At 42.8% G+C, this 15,165-nt stretch overlaps 1 protein-coding gene across 6 annotated transcripts in view; it reads left to right on the forward strand.

The window, feature by feature from the left end:
- sipa1l3 (signal-induced proliferation-associated 1 like 3) overlaps positions 1-15,165 on the forward strand; it is a 233,984-nt gene that overhangs the window by 60,819 nt on the left and 158,000 nt on the right. For 5 of the 6 annotated variants that reach the window (XM_085973275.1, XM_085973272.1, XM_085973277.1 and 2 more), the window contains one exon: positions 14,351-14,478. The exons of the other annotated variant lie outside the window; for it this stretch is intronic. The gene's annotated coding sequence lies outside the window, so the exon portion shown is untranslated. The remainder of the gene's footprint in view (positions 1-14,350; positions 14,479-15,165) is intronic. 6 annotated transcript variants of the gene reach the window in all.

Here is a 15,165-nt window from a genome sequence, read left to right on the forward strand (position 1 = left end):
CTCTTAATGTCTCTTCACTTCTCTCTTCTTTCATCCCCATTTCCCAGCCCCCAAACTGGCCTTTTAATCGGTTTCATTTCCTGTGTTTTTTCAGTGCTGACGAAGGGTCTGTGACCTGAAACGTTGACTCTCTTTCTCTCTCCATGGATGTTGCCGGGCCTGCTGAGGTTTTCCAGCATTTTCTGTTGTTGGCTCAATCAATTTGTTCTGAATATCCTTGCTCAGATCATGGTCTAAGACAGCAGATGGACCAGCCTACATTTTAAATTAAATGCATTTGGCCCATGATTCCTAAACAAACTCTGGATTTTTTTTTGAATAGGTAAAAATGCTTACTAGTGGTGAAGGTTTCAAGCAAATGTTGTTTCTGTCTTGGTTTTGGTATTTTTTGTTTTCCAGTTTTCCCTCCGTTCTTGCAGCCATTAACTCCTCATTGTTTACCATTCCATAGGCCCGGTTTGACCTTGAGAAATGGCCACTTGGGAGAGGTTCTCGTGTGCAAGGCTAGAATGTGGGTGTTAACATAAGAAATAGGAGCAGGAGTCGGCCATTCGGCCCTTCAAGCCTGCTCCGCCATTCAGTAAGATCGTGGCTGATCTTCTGCCTCAATTCCATTCACCCGCCCTATCGCCATCTCCCTTGAAGCCCTTACTAGTCAGAAATCTATCATCTTTTGGGATGCTCTTGAACTGTTGAGGCTTCAGGATTGAGTCTTCCCCTGCCCTCACCTGCTGCCCGTGTACATGCATTAGCAGCAGAGATAATTGGATAGTGATCAGGAGTGGGAACCCGAGCTGCTTTTTCCTGCTCTCTCTGCTTTGCTTTCTGTTCTCAGGGTTCTGAGCCCAGTCGTATTGCCCCGCCACACCCTGACTGAGATCAATTAGCTCAACACAGACGAGGGATTTAATTTAGCATCTGCCTGGGCTGTGGTTTAGCTACTCGCTTGCTTTACGAGAGGATCCATTGGCAGGCTCCCAGTTTTAAGTTTTCAATTTGTTAATTTCCTTTGTTTCCCCAAGAATATTTCCCATTCCAAACCTTATAGACTGTACTGTGTGACCTTCTCAACTGTATAAACAAAGATTTTATTAAAATATTCAGTATCCCTCTCCCATACAAAAAATAATTCTGTGGCCATCATTACTTTGGGAATTGCAGCTGGAACAAAGCTTAAAACATGAAAGGATTTGTTAAATAGTTTGAAATTTATTTTGGAGGGAATTGAAAGGAAGCTTGTGCATTTTTATACTTTATTTTTTTTCCCATCTGGTATTTACAAGGGAAAGTCAAAAATCTTAAACATAAAACTGTGATTATGCACGTTGCAGTCTATCTTTTTAAAAAAAAAAATAAAAAAAAATAATTGGTTTGCCATGGCAGTGGGAAGTACATTTGACCTGTTAAGTGATTGAATTAATGCTCTGATTAAGCAGAGCACTTCGACCTTTGTGACTGTACACGTACAGGTGCATTCGCCTCTGGCCTCCCCCTGTATTTCACCAGAACTCAGCAATGTTTCATCTTAATTATTGGCTAAATGAATAGTGAAACGGGTAAGAAAGCCTTTCAGGATATGAATGCAGAACCTATGTCCCCCTTTCCAATTAGAACAAATGCAGGCATGTATTTCTGTCTGAATTAACTGATCATTTCAATTGGAGATGAAATGGAGATTTATATAAGATGTTTATATATTTTTTTTAATTCCCCCCCCCCCCCCCCCCCCCTCAAAAATGGTGCAAAGCTGCTGGAACACCATTACGTGGGGCCATGCCATTGTGTGCTGAAGGTTTGATTGCCCCCTTCACTACTAAGTTCCCAGTTCTAGTTGAGGGGAGAGGTGAAAGGGCGAAAGGGTAAGTTGAGGGCTGGGATGTGCTCTCTCTGCTGGTTCCACACACCTCCTTGTGGCATTGGCAGAGGTCTGGATGTAGGTTACCCAAACCTTCCAGCAAAAAGCACTTTTTTTAATTTTGATTTTTTGTAATCGCAAAATCAGCGCCCCTATAGTCGAGCAGTCTGGAGGTCCCCGGATTGAGCCTGTGAGACCTTTCCCGTGCCAGCAAATAATGGGCTGTTTTGTGCTGTTGACTTGTGGACTGAGAGATGGATTGAGACTACCTCAGACCCATCTCATTGAGGACCTTGCGACTAGTGAACAGAAGGGAATTTGCACCAATTTGGATTTAAAATCAGCCAGCTGAGCGACATCTCATTGTCTCTCGGTGGCAGTATGGATTTGATTAAGAGGAAAGTGAGCTATCCTGTTCGTCTATGAAACTGACTAGTTATTACAATAAATAAATTGCCTGCTGTGTTGCTGAGATACAAACCCTCATTGCTATTCAGTAGCAATCACTGTAATGCCGCCGTCTGGATTATACATACCTGATCCGAGCATAATTCTGATTCAAGCATGAAATTCCAATCTGCAGTTCTCATTCGCTGTTAGATAGAAATATTGATTGTGCATAACCATGTTTGTCAAGCCTGGATTATTGTGAGACCTCTTTTTTAGAAAGGCCAATTTCTACTTGTATCTTGTACTTCCCTACATTACAACAGCGACGACATTTCAAAAAGTACTTAATTTGATGTAAAGCACTTTGGGACGTCCCGAGTGTTGCGAAAGGCATTCTAGAAATGCAAATCTTTTTTTTTTTCTTTTAATGTCTTGTAGTGTAACTAATTTAAAATGAAATCACCTTGCTGTGAAGTTGGGGACGTTGGCACTCCAGCACACTGTGCTGTGGATTAGTAGATTTGTGCAGTGATCCCCACATGACTGGGCTCCTGACCGTGGCTGCACTGTCTGGGGTTGTGCTCCACATCCCCTGCCTTGTGTGGCTGGAATGACTTTGTGCTGTTGTGCACCATCTAGTGGTCACTTTAGCTTTCCTGGCTGGGCAGTGGGGGCAGGGAAGAGAGAAATGGTCAGTGAGCTACTGGGTACAAGTGGGCCAAGTGACCTGTGAATCTTATCAAAATACATTTACATCAAATGACAAAGCATGCACATTATAAATTTGATTTGCACTGTTATAACCTTCATATTTGGTTTTAAAAAATGGTACTGTTGTCAATTTAGATATTCTGTATAGATCTACAAATGCATTGTGCATATCTAATGTGAAGATTTGTTGGATGCATTAACCGTCAGACATTCCATGGCAAGTTTAGGCAATATAAGGTGTGCGTGTGTAATTTTAGACTGACATTTGTTGGTCTGCAGTCTTGGGCTTTAAAGTAACTATGAGCTGCCATTTTTGGTTATCACTGCACCTACCTTTTTTGAGTTGCTGCCACTGAAGAGAGTTAGGGAGTGGAGTACTCATTTCAGTTATTACTAACTCCCATGCTTTCACATTAACCTGCCATTTTGTATATGACAAAGAACCATTTTGAACACTGCATTGTTCTTTGTTGAAATTCAGTGCTCCCGGACAAAATTGGATAAACTGAACCAACTTGGAGGAATCTTCTGCCTTTTTCCCTCCTAACCGTAAAGTAATGGTTCACGTTGGGATACAGTTATGTAGGTGCGGACGACCATCAAGTGAGTCTGGAGAATGAGCATCAGCAGGCTACTCAACTATTGAATGGCATCGTGGCAAGAGCCTGCTCCTGTCCTCCTAATGTTTCCACTTTGAAATGAATTATGTACATGCACACTTTCCAATATACTGTATGTTGCTGCATAATCAGAAAAAGACGTGCATTTATATAGCGCCTTTCACGACCTCCTGGATGTCCCAAAGTGCTTTACAGCCAATGAAGCACTTTTTGAAGTGTCATCACTGTTGTAATGTAGGAAACGCGGCAGCCAATTTGCACACCGCAGGATCCCACAAACAGCAAAGTGATAACGACCAGATCATCTGTTTTTTTGTGAAGTGATGTTGGTTGAGGGATAAATATTGGACAGGACACTGGGGAGAACGCCCCTGCTCCTCTTCTAATAGCGCCATGGGATCTTTTGCATCCACCTGAGCGAGCAGACGGGGTCTTTGTTTAGCATCTCCTCCGAAAGCCGACACCTCAGACAGTGCGGCGCTCCCTCAGCACTGCACTGGGAGTGTCGGCCTAGATTTTTGCGCTCAAGTCTCTGGAGTGGGACTTGAACCCACAACCTTTTGACTCAGAGGCAAGAGTGCTGCCCACTGAGCCCGAGTAAAGAGCCCCAAAGCAACAATAGTGAATTGTTAATCGGGGATAAATGACCCGACTCTGTCTATTGGTTTGGTGACCAAACCACTACAGTTTGGAGCTACTTGACATTGGACACCAACGGAAAAGTGTAAGCTTGGAGCTCTGATATTTGGTGCGCCCTACAATGTTGCTGACGTAAGAAAACTACTAGGCACTTGGCCTGAGTATTAAACAAAGCTTTAATCAACTGTTTTTCAACATGGAGATCTAGTTGTGTCCTTCACTAGTTCCTGTTAAAGAATGACCTGAGCAAGCTGGGCCCGTGCCCGAGCATTTATACTCTCCCTGGACAGCGCCACCAGCAGGCCGCCCAGTATTACTTCATAAGTCATTTCCACGTGACTGACCAGATTCATGTCAGTTGCTACTCGGCTTATTTGGCTTTTTGGTGTAAATATGCTGCAAGGAAAATGTCCCTTCAATGATTTGAGATGTGCTGCTTATGCGCTGCCCTTAATCATAAGTTCAAATCACTCTGGCCACTGCTGCAGTGCCAGCTCTGTAACCAGCAGAACTTGCCCTAATGTAATACAATTCAGTGCACTGTTTAGACACATCCCATGTTTGGAAGGGTGAAATCCAAAGTTGTAATGCTGGTTATTTTTTTAATTTATAGTTCAAATGGCAGTTTCACGCACCCATTATTATACTTTACTGAAATCCTGCTGCCTGTTCTAGTTCAGAAAGGGCTAGTTTAGTTAGTGCTATGATATTGAAAACTGTGGTAAACCAGTCTAGTTTTGTACAATAAAAATATAAAATGCTGTAAATACTCAGCAGCTCCGGCAGCATCTGTGGAGAGAGAAACCGAGATAACGTTTCAGGTCGAGGTAACATCTCTAACTTTTTCCAGTTCTGACAAACGGTCATCGACCTGAAACGTTGACTGTGTTTCTGGGAACCTTAAAACCCAATTTTTTTTTTTTTGGTGGTATGGGTTGTTTAATTTTTTTTTTAAATCGGAAGTAAATACTGCACCTTCCGAGTTCAACCAACAAAAACTCAGAGGGGCTTCACCTTTCCAAGGGCATCAGCTATGTACCAGGATGAGAAGCTTGGACATTAGTTTCAAAGCTTGCCAGCCTTTGTGATCGGCTTCATCAAACTCGAAAGAAATCTTTGTTGAAACAGTCTGTTTATAGGTGTAGTGGATTGGGTTGATTTGTAAGATGTACCAAGCCTCCAGCCTTTACGGATCCAAGTAAAACACGTAGAAGCAATTTTAAACAGCGGTAACTTGCACAGCATCAGAAGAGCGAGCTGTAGGGCTGCCTTCTCGGACAGTCACCTGTCCATCCTATTTTCCTTTGGTTGACTGAAGCACGTTTGGAGTGCTTGCGGAGTTCCACCTCTTCCTAAATTTCTTCCTGTTATTTCACAACTTCTGCCTCTCGGAACGTCCTCCAGGCCAAGCTCTGGTTCTTGATGCTGCATTAACTCCATGAGGGAAACTGCTCACCAGGCTACACAGTTCACCCAGAATGTGTTCATGAGCGGAACCATATTCTTTCTGTATGAGTAACAGAGAGAGAGAGAGAGAATTTGAGTGCAGGAATGCTGGAGGCTGTCCGGACACCACCAAGACAGGGAGGCTGAGGCTACTGCGGAAATGAGCACAGACTGCAGGGAGGTTGGGAAATCTCGTTGGGGGAAGATGGGAACCTGATGTTTGGCCAGTAAGTATAATGTTCAATTTAAAGCATTCTGATTTACAGTTTGATGTACAGGGAGGAAACTGTTGGAAAACTATACCACTAAAGGAGGCACAGACTGAAATCTTAGCGGTTAATTCATTTCAAAGTGGAAACAGGCAAAAATGGATGAGGAATAAATTTAAAAGGGGAAGAGTTTATCTTTTCAGTTTTTTGTAACTTCTGCTCTAAGGTTATTGCAGGATAATGGAACACTTTTTCGTGCACCAATGGTTGGGTTAGATATAAAATGACGCTCCCTCCATAACTATTTGCCTGAGCCTCAGAGTAGCGCACTCCATTGGGACTTTTCCATTTCCCATATCCTGCGGCCTCCCCGTGTGAGATTCACAGCTTGGCGCTGAATTAGAGGGACATTTTCTTCTGGAGCCTGTGCCCACTAGGAACTAGATTGAGAATGCACATTTCGCAGGATCCTTTTGCACAAGAAACAGACAGAGAAGACTTTGTGTACTCTTGTATAAATAATGCTATCGCCGCATTATAGTATAAAGGAGGTGAACTCCATGTATCTGGTGTCCAGGACCTGGCTTTTCCTGGATCCCAAGGGCAACTGTCGGAAGTGTAGAAACCTAGGCCGCCTCCTTTTGGCCCTCCGGCCATGACTAACCGCAGTCTGGTGCAGTTAAAAAGGGAGAATGGTGTTTCGGCGTCACCGTGTGAGACCTCCCAGAGCCTGAACATCAATGTAAAAATGCAATTAATCCCATCTATCTGGACTGGATTTAAACTCTGGTCATAAAGGCCAGTGCATAATCCACTGCAGCTGTGGCTCAGTGGGTAGCGCACTCTCCTCTCAGTCAGAAGGTTGTGGGTTCAAGTCAGAGACTTGAGCACAGAAATGTAGGTCGACACTCCAGTGCAGTACTGAGGGAGTGCTGCACTGTCAGAGAGTCCCGCCTTTCGGATAAGATGTTAAACTGAGCCCCTTGTCTGGCCTCTCGGGAGGATGTAAACGATCCCGTGGCGCTATTGGCAGAAGAGCAGGGGTGTCCTGTCCAATATTTATCCCGCAATCACCGTCACAAAAAAAATAATCTGGTCATTATCACATTACTGTTTGTGGGAGCTTGCAGTACGCACATTGGCTGCCGTGTTTCCTACATTACAACAGTGACTACTCTTCACTAGTATTTAATTGGCTGTAAAGTGCTTTGGGACGTCCTGAGGTCGTGAAAGGCGCTATATAAATGCAAGTCTTCCTTTCTTTGAAGTAATTTCTTTTGGTGGAAATCATTTGTTAAATAGAGAAAGAAAGACTTGCATTTATATAGTGCCTTTCATGAACTCGGGGCGTCCCAAAGCGCTTTACAGCCTCTGAAAAACTTTTGAAGTGTAGTCACTGTTGTAATGTAGGGCTATTTGACAGAGAGCAAAGTGTTAATTTTTTGGGGGGGTTGGGGGAAATTAAGTAGAATGGGGGCAGATAAACCTGCTTTTCATCTTCGCTCTGCCTCGGGTATATTTTGTAGCTGTCTACACTTGGAAAACCAGTTTTTATTCTATGAATATTAATACATTTCAAACAGGTGCAGTAACGAGATATACTGTTCATTATTCTGTACGAGTCACTGAAGTAGCAGAATTTTTACCGGGGAGTTGATCTATTAAAAGTGCAAATATTTCCTTTTGACGGTTTTTAATATCCAAGTGCACGATGTTCTGAAGAGGTGTAATACAATTCTTGCAAAAAGTACAATTCTGGCTGAGATGGGAGAGTATCTCCCTGCATTCTGTTCATCGTACAATCTATTTGCACTTGCACTGGCCTGGGTCCATACTTCTTCCTCTCAAATCTGTTCTAAAAGGTCACCTACTGGGATCCTGAAATAACAGCAACAAATGCTGGAAATCCTCAGCAAGTTGAAATATGAAAGAGAAATATAGTTAGCTGTTTTGTTGGAAGGTCAGTGGGTTTACGAGTAACTGATCTTTCTCTGATTCTGGTTCTCTTTCCGATTTCCAGCATTCCGTTCTTTTTATCTCTACCCGGATCCTGAAACTGTTTATGGGTCAAATTCTGTGGGATGGGAAAACGGTAGATCAGTTATGTGTCAGCTTGGCTCAGTTGGTCACACTTTTTTTGAGAGGTTTTTGAGCCCCATAGCAATGCCTAGGCTGCCATTCCAGTGTATTATTGAGAGTGCTGCATTGTCAGAGGTGAACTGCTGATAGCACAGCCTCTATCAATGTAAAAGTTCCTATAGAGTGGCATTGGCAGATGCCTGGGAGCAGAGGTAAGGAACAAATGCGATTTACTCACAATACAGGAAACTTTGCTATCCGGCACCGACGGGACCGAGCTGTTGCCGTCCCATCAAAACTGCCGGACAAACCAGCGCTAATGTTGAAACATACGGAGATTTTGAGCTCCGTATCTGGCAACAAACCCTGTTGCTTAGCAACAGCTTCTAAACAGTCGGCTGTACCTTGCAAGCGTCTCTGTAGCTTAGCAGCAGCTTCAGTGAGACCTTGCAGAGCCTGACTGGTGGGGAAAAAAAAAAGCGACAAAAAGAAAAAAAATCTAACGAAACGGCTCCTGATTTTTGCCGGTGACTCGAGCATTCCGGACAGTTAACCTCCGGATAAACCAAAGTTTCCTGTATCAATGTTTGGTCTATCAATGTAGGTCTGCCACTGCCCAAGGGTGCTGAAACTATGGTTATAAGACAACATAGGCCAAAGATTAAGGGCGTATTGGAGAGTGATGGCTTTTTCCCCCCTCCCTGTAAATCCTGATGAACAGTCTATTTAAGACGGAGATTAAACCCCCACCACTCCTTTGAAGTTGTGAGCCGTGTTCATTTTTCCTTTTCTGTAGTATTCCAGATATGCTCCAGTGAAGTCCCATGTAGTTTTGTCAGACTTTATCTCGTGTGATCTTGTATTTTAAATTTATAAATGTGATGCTTAAGTAGAGTTCAGATTTATTTATTTTTTAAATACAGTTGGCATTGTTGCATTTGTTCCTTTTCCCCAGCAGAGAATTGGTAGCTTATTTCCCCTCCCCTGGATCAGTAAAAGTGATCTGCAGCTGTCTGCCAATATGCTCATTAAAACACAGGTTTTCAAAATTGCCCCTTGTACCCTAGGGGTGATCTCCAGGGGCTGAGAGAGTATCCGATTTCAGTATTTTTCTGTATTTGTTGACCTAACTCTCTCTCTCTCTTTATTAATAAAACATTTTTTTTGCAATGATGGCACTGTTTTCCTTTTTGGGTTTTTGTCACTGTCTGCCTGAAGCGAGGACAGGGGGATCCTGGGAATATATTCGTATTTGCCCCAGGAGTATATTGGTATTTCCCCACACAGAAAAGCTTCAAATAGGGCAGACATTTTCATGTGTCCCAGAGCAGGTATGTCTTTACTTTAATAACTCATAGTACCTTTGCACACCTGTCTCCTTCAAAATAGGAATTGTAAACTCGGCTCCTACCTGTGTTTTTGTTTTTGACACTGTTTCAGTGAACAAGTCAACTTAAGCCAAATGTAAAAGGGTTTTGGGGGGGGGGGGGGGGCGCGCGCGCGCGGTGTGAAACTTCAAAAAATAGAGATTTTACTTGTGTCTAAATCCAAGCTGTAAGATGAGACCCTTTCGATATGCTGGTCTCAACACTGAACAGACACTGTTGTTTAAAGAAATGAAACATCATTGTGGCTTGGACAATGGAAAGAAACAAGAGGCAGTGGAACGTGCCAGTTATGGTGAAGCTCAGTGTGTTTGTTAACGAAGTCTGGAGGCTGGCGCAGGCCTGTCAGTTCTGTCACATCATAGCTGCTGCCTCAAAGTAATTCTATTATATTCTGTGTCGCTCACTCAATGAGCAGAAACTCCGAAAGAGGTCAACTGTGCACAAATCATTCTGTCTAGTAATGCTGACTGCTCTGTGCAAATTATATTTAATCTTGTGATGTGAATTATTCAGAAGTGCATGCCATGACTGGCTTCATTTTTATATGGATATTCCCTCCTTTACTTGGACGCAGTGGCCTCCAGATCAGTTGAAAAGCATAGTCCGACAAATCACTCGATATTTCTTTCGCCGTGCTGTGTAACGCAAGCCTTTGTTTTAATCCCAGCTTTGCAGTAGTAGAATCCTTCATGTCTGACTTTATTATTGGATGCTATTAATGGATTTGATATCATTAGTGCGTGCAACAAAAGAGAGTTGGAATGAAGAGAATTCCAGCCAAAACATTGCTAATCCATCCTTGAGTTCCCGTACAGTCTTTGAACTTGCGTACTGGGAAAAGTATTGTGTTGCCGACCTTTGCTAGCACTCATCTTGTTGAACAAAGAATTGGGTGTCAGACCCCTCCTTACCGTTCTGACGAAGGGTTTCGACCCGAAACGTTGGCTCTGTTTCTCTCTCCACGGATGTTGCCTGGCCTGCTGAGTTTTTCCAGTGTTTTCTGTTGTTTTGGATTTCCAGCATCCGCAGTATTTTGCTATTGTATTAGAGTTGGATAAACCACCTTGGCGTTGGCAGGGACAGGCTGACCTCTCGGCCCACAAAGAGCTAGTCTTTTAAGAACAATCCTGACATGGGGGGGGGGGGGGGAGCCTGGATAGGCTATTGATTGCTAGCATGCATTCAGAGCAACTGTGTGTATGGAGCGTTTCCGCATATGCATCGGTTCTGTTGCTGAATCTGCCCCACGGATATAAACGGGCAGATCCGGCAGTCTTGGGAACCACATTCAATAACGTGACGTGTAATGTAAATGGAGTAGTTTGTAGAATGGCGAATGTGGTGCTGTGGAAGACTGTCTTCCAGAGGGTTCAGAGTTGTATTCAATTTGACACTAGCTCCATTCAACTCTACATTGAGTGTAATGTGGAGCTCACTATATTGTAGCAAGTTTGTCTTTTCCAATTTATCGCCTTACTCCTGTGTTGAAAATGCCCTAGAGGGGGTTGTAAAGTGGGTATCCTTTGCTCCTTTTACTGTGCCACATTACCTCATCTAGCTTGTTAATGAGTAAATTTGATCCTCCTGGTATCTATAAAGTTTTCCCTTAATTAAGGTTTTTATGCCTCCACCCTCGGGTAAAAAAAATGCTGCATGTATCTTTATAATCAACAATATAAAGGCTCTATTGCAACAAAAAAAAAGGCTTGATGTTAACCTTCAACGGACATAAATCTCGTGCTTGGAAATGCTTGGAGGATAGCATTAGCCTACATTCAGGGTTTTCACTGCTGTCGTACTCTTTTTTTTGTGTATTAGCCGAATGTCATGTCTGATATTCTGTAGCTACTGTATACCTAGATTAGGATTCTGGAACCAGGAATCCATTCAGACTTCCAGGTCTAATTTTCAAGAGTACAATATTGAGATCCACATCGACCAAGTGGAGCCAAAGTTGGAATTTTAATGAAGATCTGCCCGTGAAATCTTTTTTGAGTGTTTGTAAATCTGGCTTTGTTGCCACTATTATTTAGTTGAACAGCAGTGATTATTAACAGACCATTCCGCCTCGGAGAGGCACTACCCCAGCAAGGCTTTAGAGCATTTACAAAAAGGAGATTTGGAGGAAAAAAGTAGTAGTGTAAACATAATATAAGGAAGAGTGACACTGCTGCCCGTATAAGACGTGCTTCTACACGAGTCCCATTCCTGCCTTCGTTTCTGCTGCCTTTGATGAAGCCAGGAAGGATGCACCAGTAAACTACCCGTCCGACTGAATCCCAGCATCTCTAATGATCAGTCACATAGTCATAAAGTCATAACAGCACAGAAGGAGGCCATTTGGCCCATCAAGTACGTGCCGGCTCTCTAGAGCAATCCAGTCAGTCCCATTCCCCCTGTAATGTCTTCCTGGGTTGAGTGAAACTTTGATTTAACTGAAGTGAAAAGTGGTGTCTATTTTTCTCCCTCTTTTTCCCGCCCCCCACCCAACCCCAAGAAATGGTTCAGATTAAACTTGACATTTTTTGACACTTCCATCGGTTTATGCTGGCCAATAATTTTTGCAGCAGTGAAAACAAACTCAAACTATTGTGAACCACGTTTGCTTATTAATGCAGAATGACAAATTACTACATCAGTTGCTTAGCAGCACACGGTGACTTGCTGTGACCGCAACAAATTGGGAGCCAGTGAGCTACACTAATTGATGTGAGCTCCAAAACTGTGGCTCCCTTACTGGCTCAAATTGAGCCGTAAAAATACATTTGTTCATGTGTGTGTAGGGGAAAGTTACAAGGGACATGGAGTAAGTGAGTGGGCAAAACGATGGCAGATGGAGTTCAATATGAGGTGGGTGTGAGGTTATCCACTTGGGATCCACGGAAGATAAATCTGAATTTTTTTCTTAATGGTGAGAAAAATAGGAGCTGTGGAGGACCAAAGGAATTTAGGTGTTCATGTACGCAGCAGGCCCGAAAGGGCTAATGGAACGTTGCTCTTTATCTCGAGGGTTGGAATACAAAAGCGAGGAAGTGGTGTTTCAGTTGTATAGACTTCATCTGGAGTGCCACGTCAGCTTGGTCATCGAGCCGTAGGAAAGACACACTGGCCTTGGAGAGGGTATGTGCAGATTCACCAGAATGGTGCCGGGGCTTAAAGGGTTAAATTATGAGGACAGGTCGCATGAACTTGGCTTGTATTCAACTGAGTTTAGAAGATTGAGGGGCTGCAGAGAAGAAAGCTGTTGTAGAAATACTAAAAAAAATACAAGGAGGAGTTGGAGCAAACCAGTTTGTATACAACATTGAAGGGACTACTTTGTTTTGCGGAAGTACGTCCTTAGTTGCGAGCGTATATAACAGACGCGTATCGATTTTGTCCAGTCAGTGCCGAAGTTCCAGTTACCCAGTAAAGATCACTTGAAGTTACTCTCAGTCTCTGCTGCTTTATTAGTTTATGTAGTTGTGGATAGCGGTACAAACACAACACAGTTCTTAGCGATTCGATTATTGCATGGTATATATTACAATGTTGCACACTTTATATCAGTTGCGGCTCTAGAGGTTTGTATCCAGATATTTTGATCCAATTAAAAATAATTATCCTCTATTGGTTCGAAACAACCCCCCCCCCCCCCCCCCCCCTCTATGGGACCTGATGGTAACGTAGGAAAGTACAGGACCGGAAACGACTCTGCAGTTAATCTGGCTGGTCATAAAAATTAATATCCCTCAAGAATCTAACCAATTCTCCCTTAAATTTTCCACACGATCTGCCATGAGTGATTACGGTTTGATCCTGTGAATGTTCATTATTGTGGTCATGTTTAAAACTACCACCAGAACAGAATTTGTGCAGGAATATTGTTCTCCAGGAAAGCTCAGACTTAAAAAAAAAAGCATTGTGTATGAGGCCACCTAATGCATGGGTTTAAATTCCCCTTGAACGTAGGGAAACAATTCCTGCAGCACTTAATTGTTCACTAAGTTATGCTAATCCTTTATAAATGACTGATTAGGCCTCAGCTGGAGTCTTGTGTCTAATTCTGGGCACTGCACTTTAGGAAGGATGGCAAGGCCTTGGAGAGGGTGCAGAGGAAGATTTACTAGAATGGTACCAGGGATGAGGGACCTCCGTTATGTGGAGAGACTGGGATTGTTCTCCTTGGAGCAGAGAAGGTTAAGGGTAGATTTAGTATAGAGGTGGTCAAAAATATGAAGGGTTTTGATAGAGTAGATAGGGAGAAACTGTTTCCACTTGTAGGAGGGTTGGTAAGCAGAGGACACAGATTTAAGATAATTGGGAAAAGGTGTGGTGGGGTGTGGGTGGAAGGTGGGGAGTGATGAGAGATTTTTTTTTACACCGTGAGTTTTTATGATCTGGAATGTACTGCCTGAAAGGGCGCTGAAAGCAGCCAGGCTGTTCCTAGGCCTTTGCCAATGTTTTCTGTAACCAGTTGCTGAGAGGTGGGTGAGAACAGTTGGCTCTGACTTAACCCTCCAATTTATTTTGACAGCACCTCATATCCTCCTGGTCTGTGAGGACTTTGATTCTTTTTGCTTTCATTTGTTTTTACCTAAAATATTTTAGCTAAGATTATATTGAGAATAAGTACTGTAAATCGAGGATTTAAATTTAAATCTGCCTTTTAGGCTTTATTTTCACAGATTTTGTGTCTGGCATTTTGCTTCAATTAAAATCTTTTGTGTAACATAATAGCACAGGTCAAAGATGAGAAATCATAGCCATACGTTCTGTCATTAAACCTGTTAATGGAAAAAACATTTACATGGTCAATTACAATGTTTACAGTGACTTGTCTTGCTGTAGCATTTCAAATAAGTTTCATCTACATGGGGCAAGTAAAGCAAGATTCGTTACTATTGGATTTTAAGGCATCTCCCAAGTGTGGCTCACGTTTAAAGAACTTCAGACTGGTTGTAAATACTAGTGCGGTACTTCTAAATGTCCTTTGATTATCTGACTTTGGATTTTCTTCCTCTCTCTTCCCAGGTTCTGTGTTTTACCGTGACTTTCTTGAGATTACACACACTACCAAAAGTTCAAGAGCCCAGTGATGGTGAATGTAAAATGGCACATCACATGTTAAGTAATTGAATTTCTCTCGGGTCATCAATCAGGTATGTAAACGAAACGCAAGGTGAATTTGTTCTTGTGGAGCAGAAATTTCCAAAGCTGTCCAGGGCTACAAGGTTGCAAATTGTGAACTTGAAGCTTGCGCAGCTGCACATTTGTATTTATTAATGGCCCATAATTTCCGTTCGCAGGCTTCCCGCAGGCGGAGGCCTGTGACCTGGAAAAGTCTACGCCCTTACCTGAGGGCTCCCGGGACGCGCACACTTCCGATCCTGGGCCTCTCCAAACTCCAAGTGCGCAGGGCCCATGTATCCCAGAGGCGCAGGTAGTTCGCAGCGTCCCTGGGATCGCGTGGGCCATGGGGAGCCCATCAAAGAAGGGAATCTCCCCTCATACACTTGACAGGAAGACCTGTCAAATATGAATGGAGATCACCCCAAAAACATAGGAGAACTTTAAATAATTTTTTAAAAAAGCATCACATTTTTTAAATGACTTGAAATTACAATAAATTAAATATTTTAAACATTTAATTTTTTGAAAAAAAATAAAAAAAATTTACAGGGCTAAAAATAAACGTGCCTTTTTAAAAATTGATAAATGAGTGGGGAAAAAAATGTAACTTTTTTCAACTCTTATCCTGGTAAAAGAAGGCCTTACGGCTGCTTTTACCAGGCGTAAGAATTGTAAGGGTTTTCTGCGGGCGGAGGGTCTCAAAAGCGGAACTATCT

This window comes from Somniosus microcephalus, chromosome 34, assembly GCF_052327205.1.
Source record: "Somniosus microcephalus isolate GS21.2 chromosome 34, FLI_Smic_1.0, whole genome shotgun sequence".
Classification (NCBI taxonomy): Eukaryota; Metazoa; Chordata; class Chondrichthyes; order Squaliformes; family Somniosidae; genus Somniosus; species Somniosus microcephalus.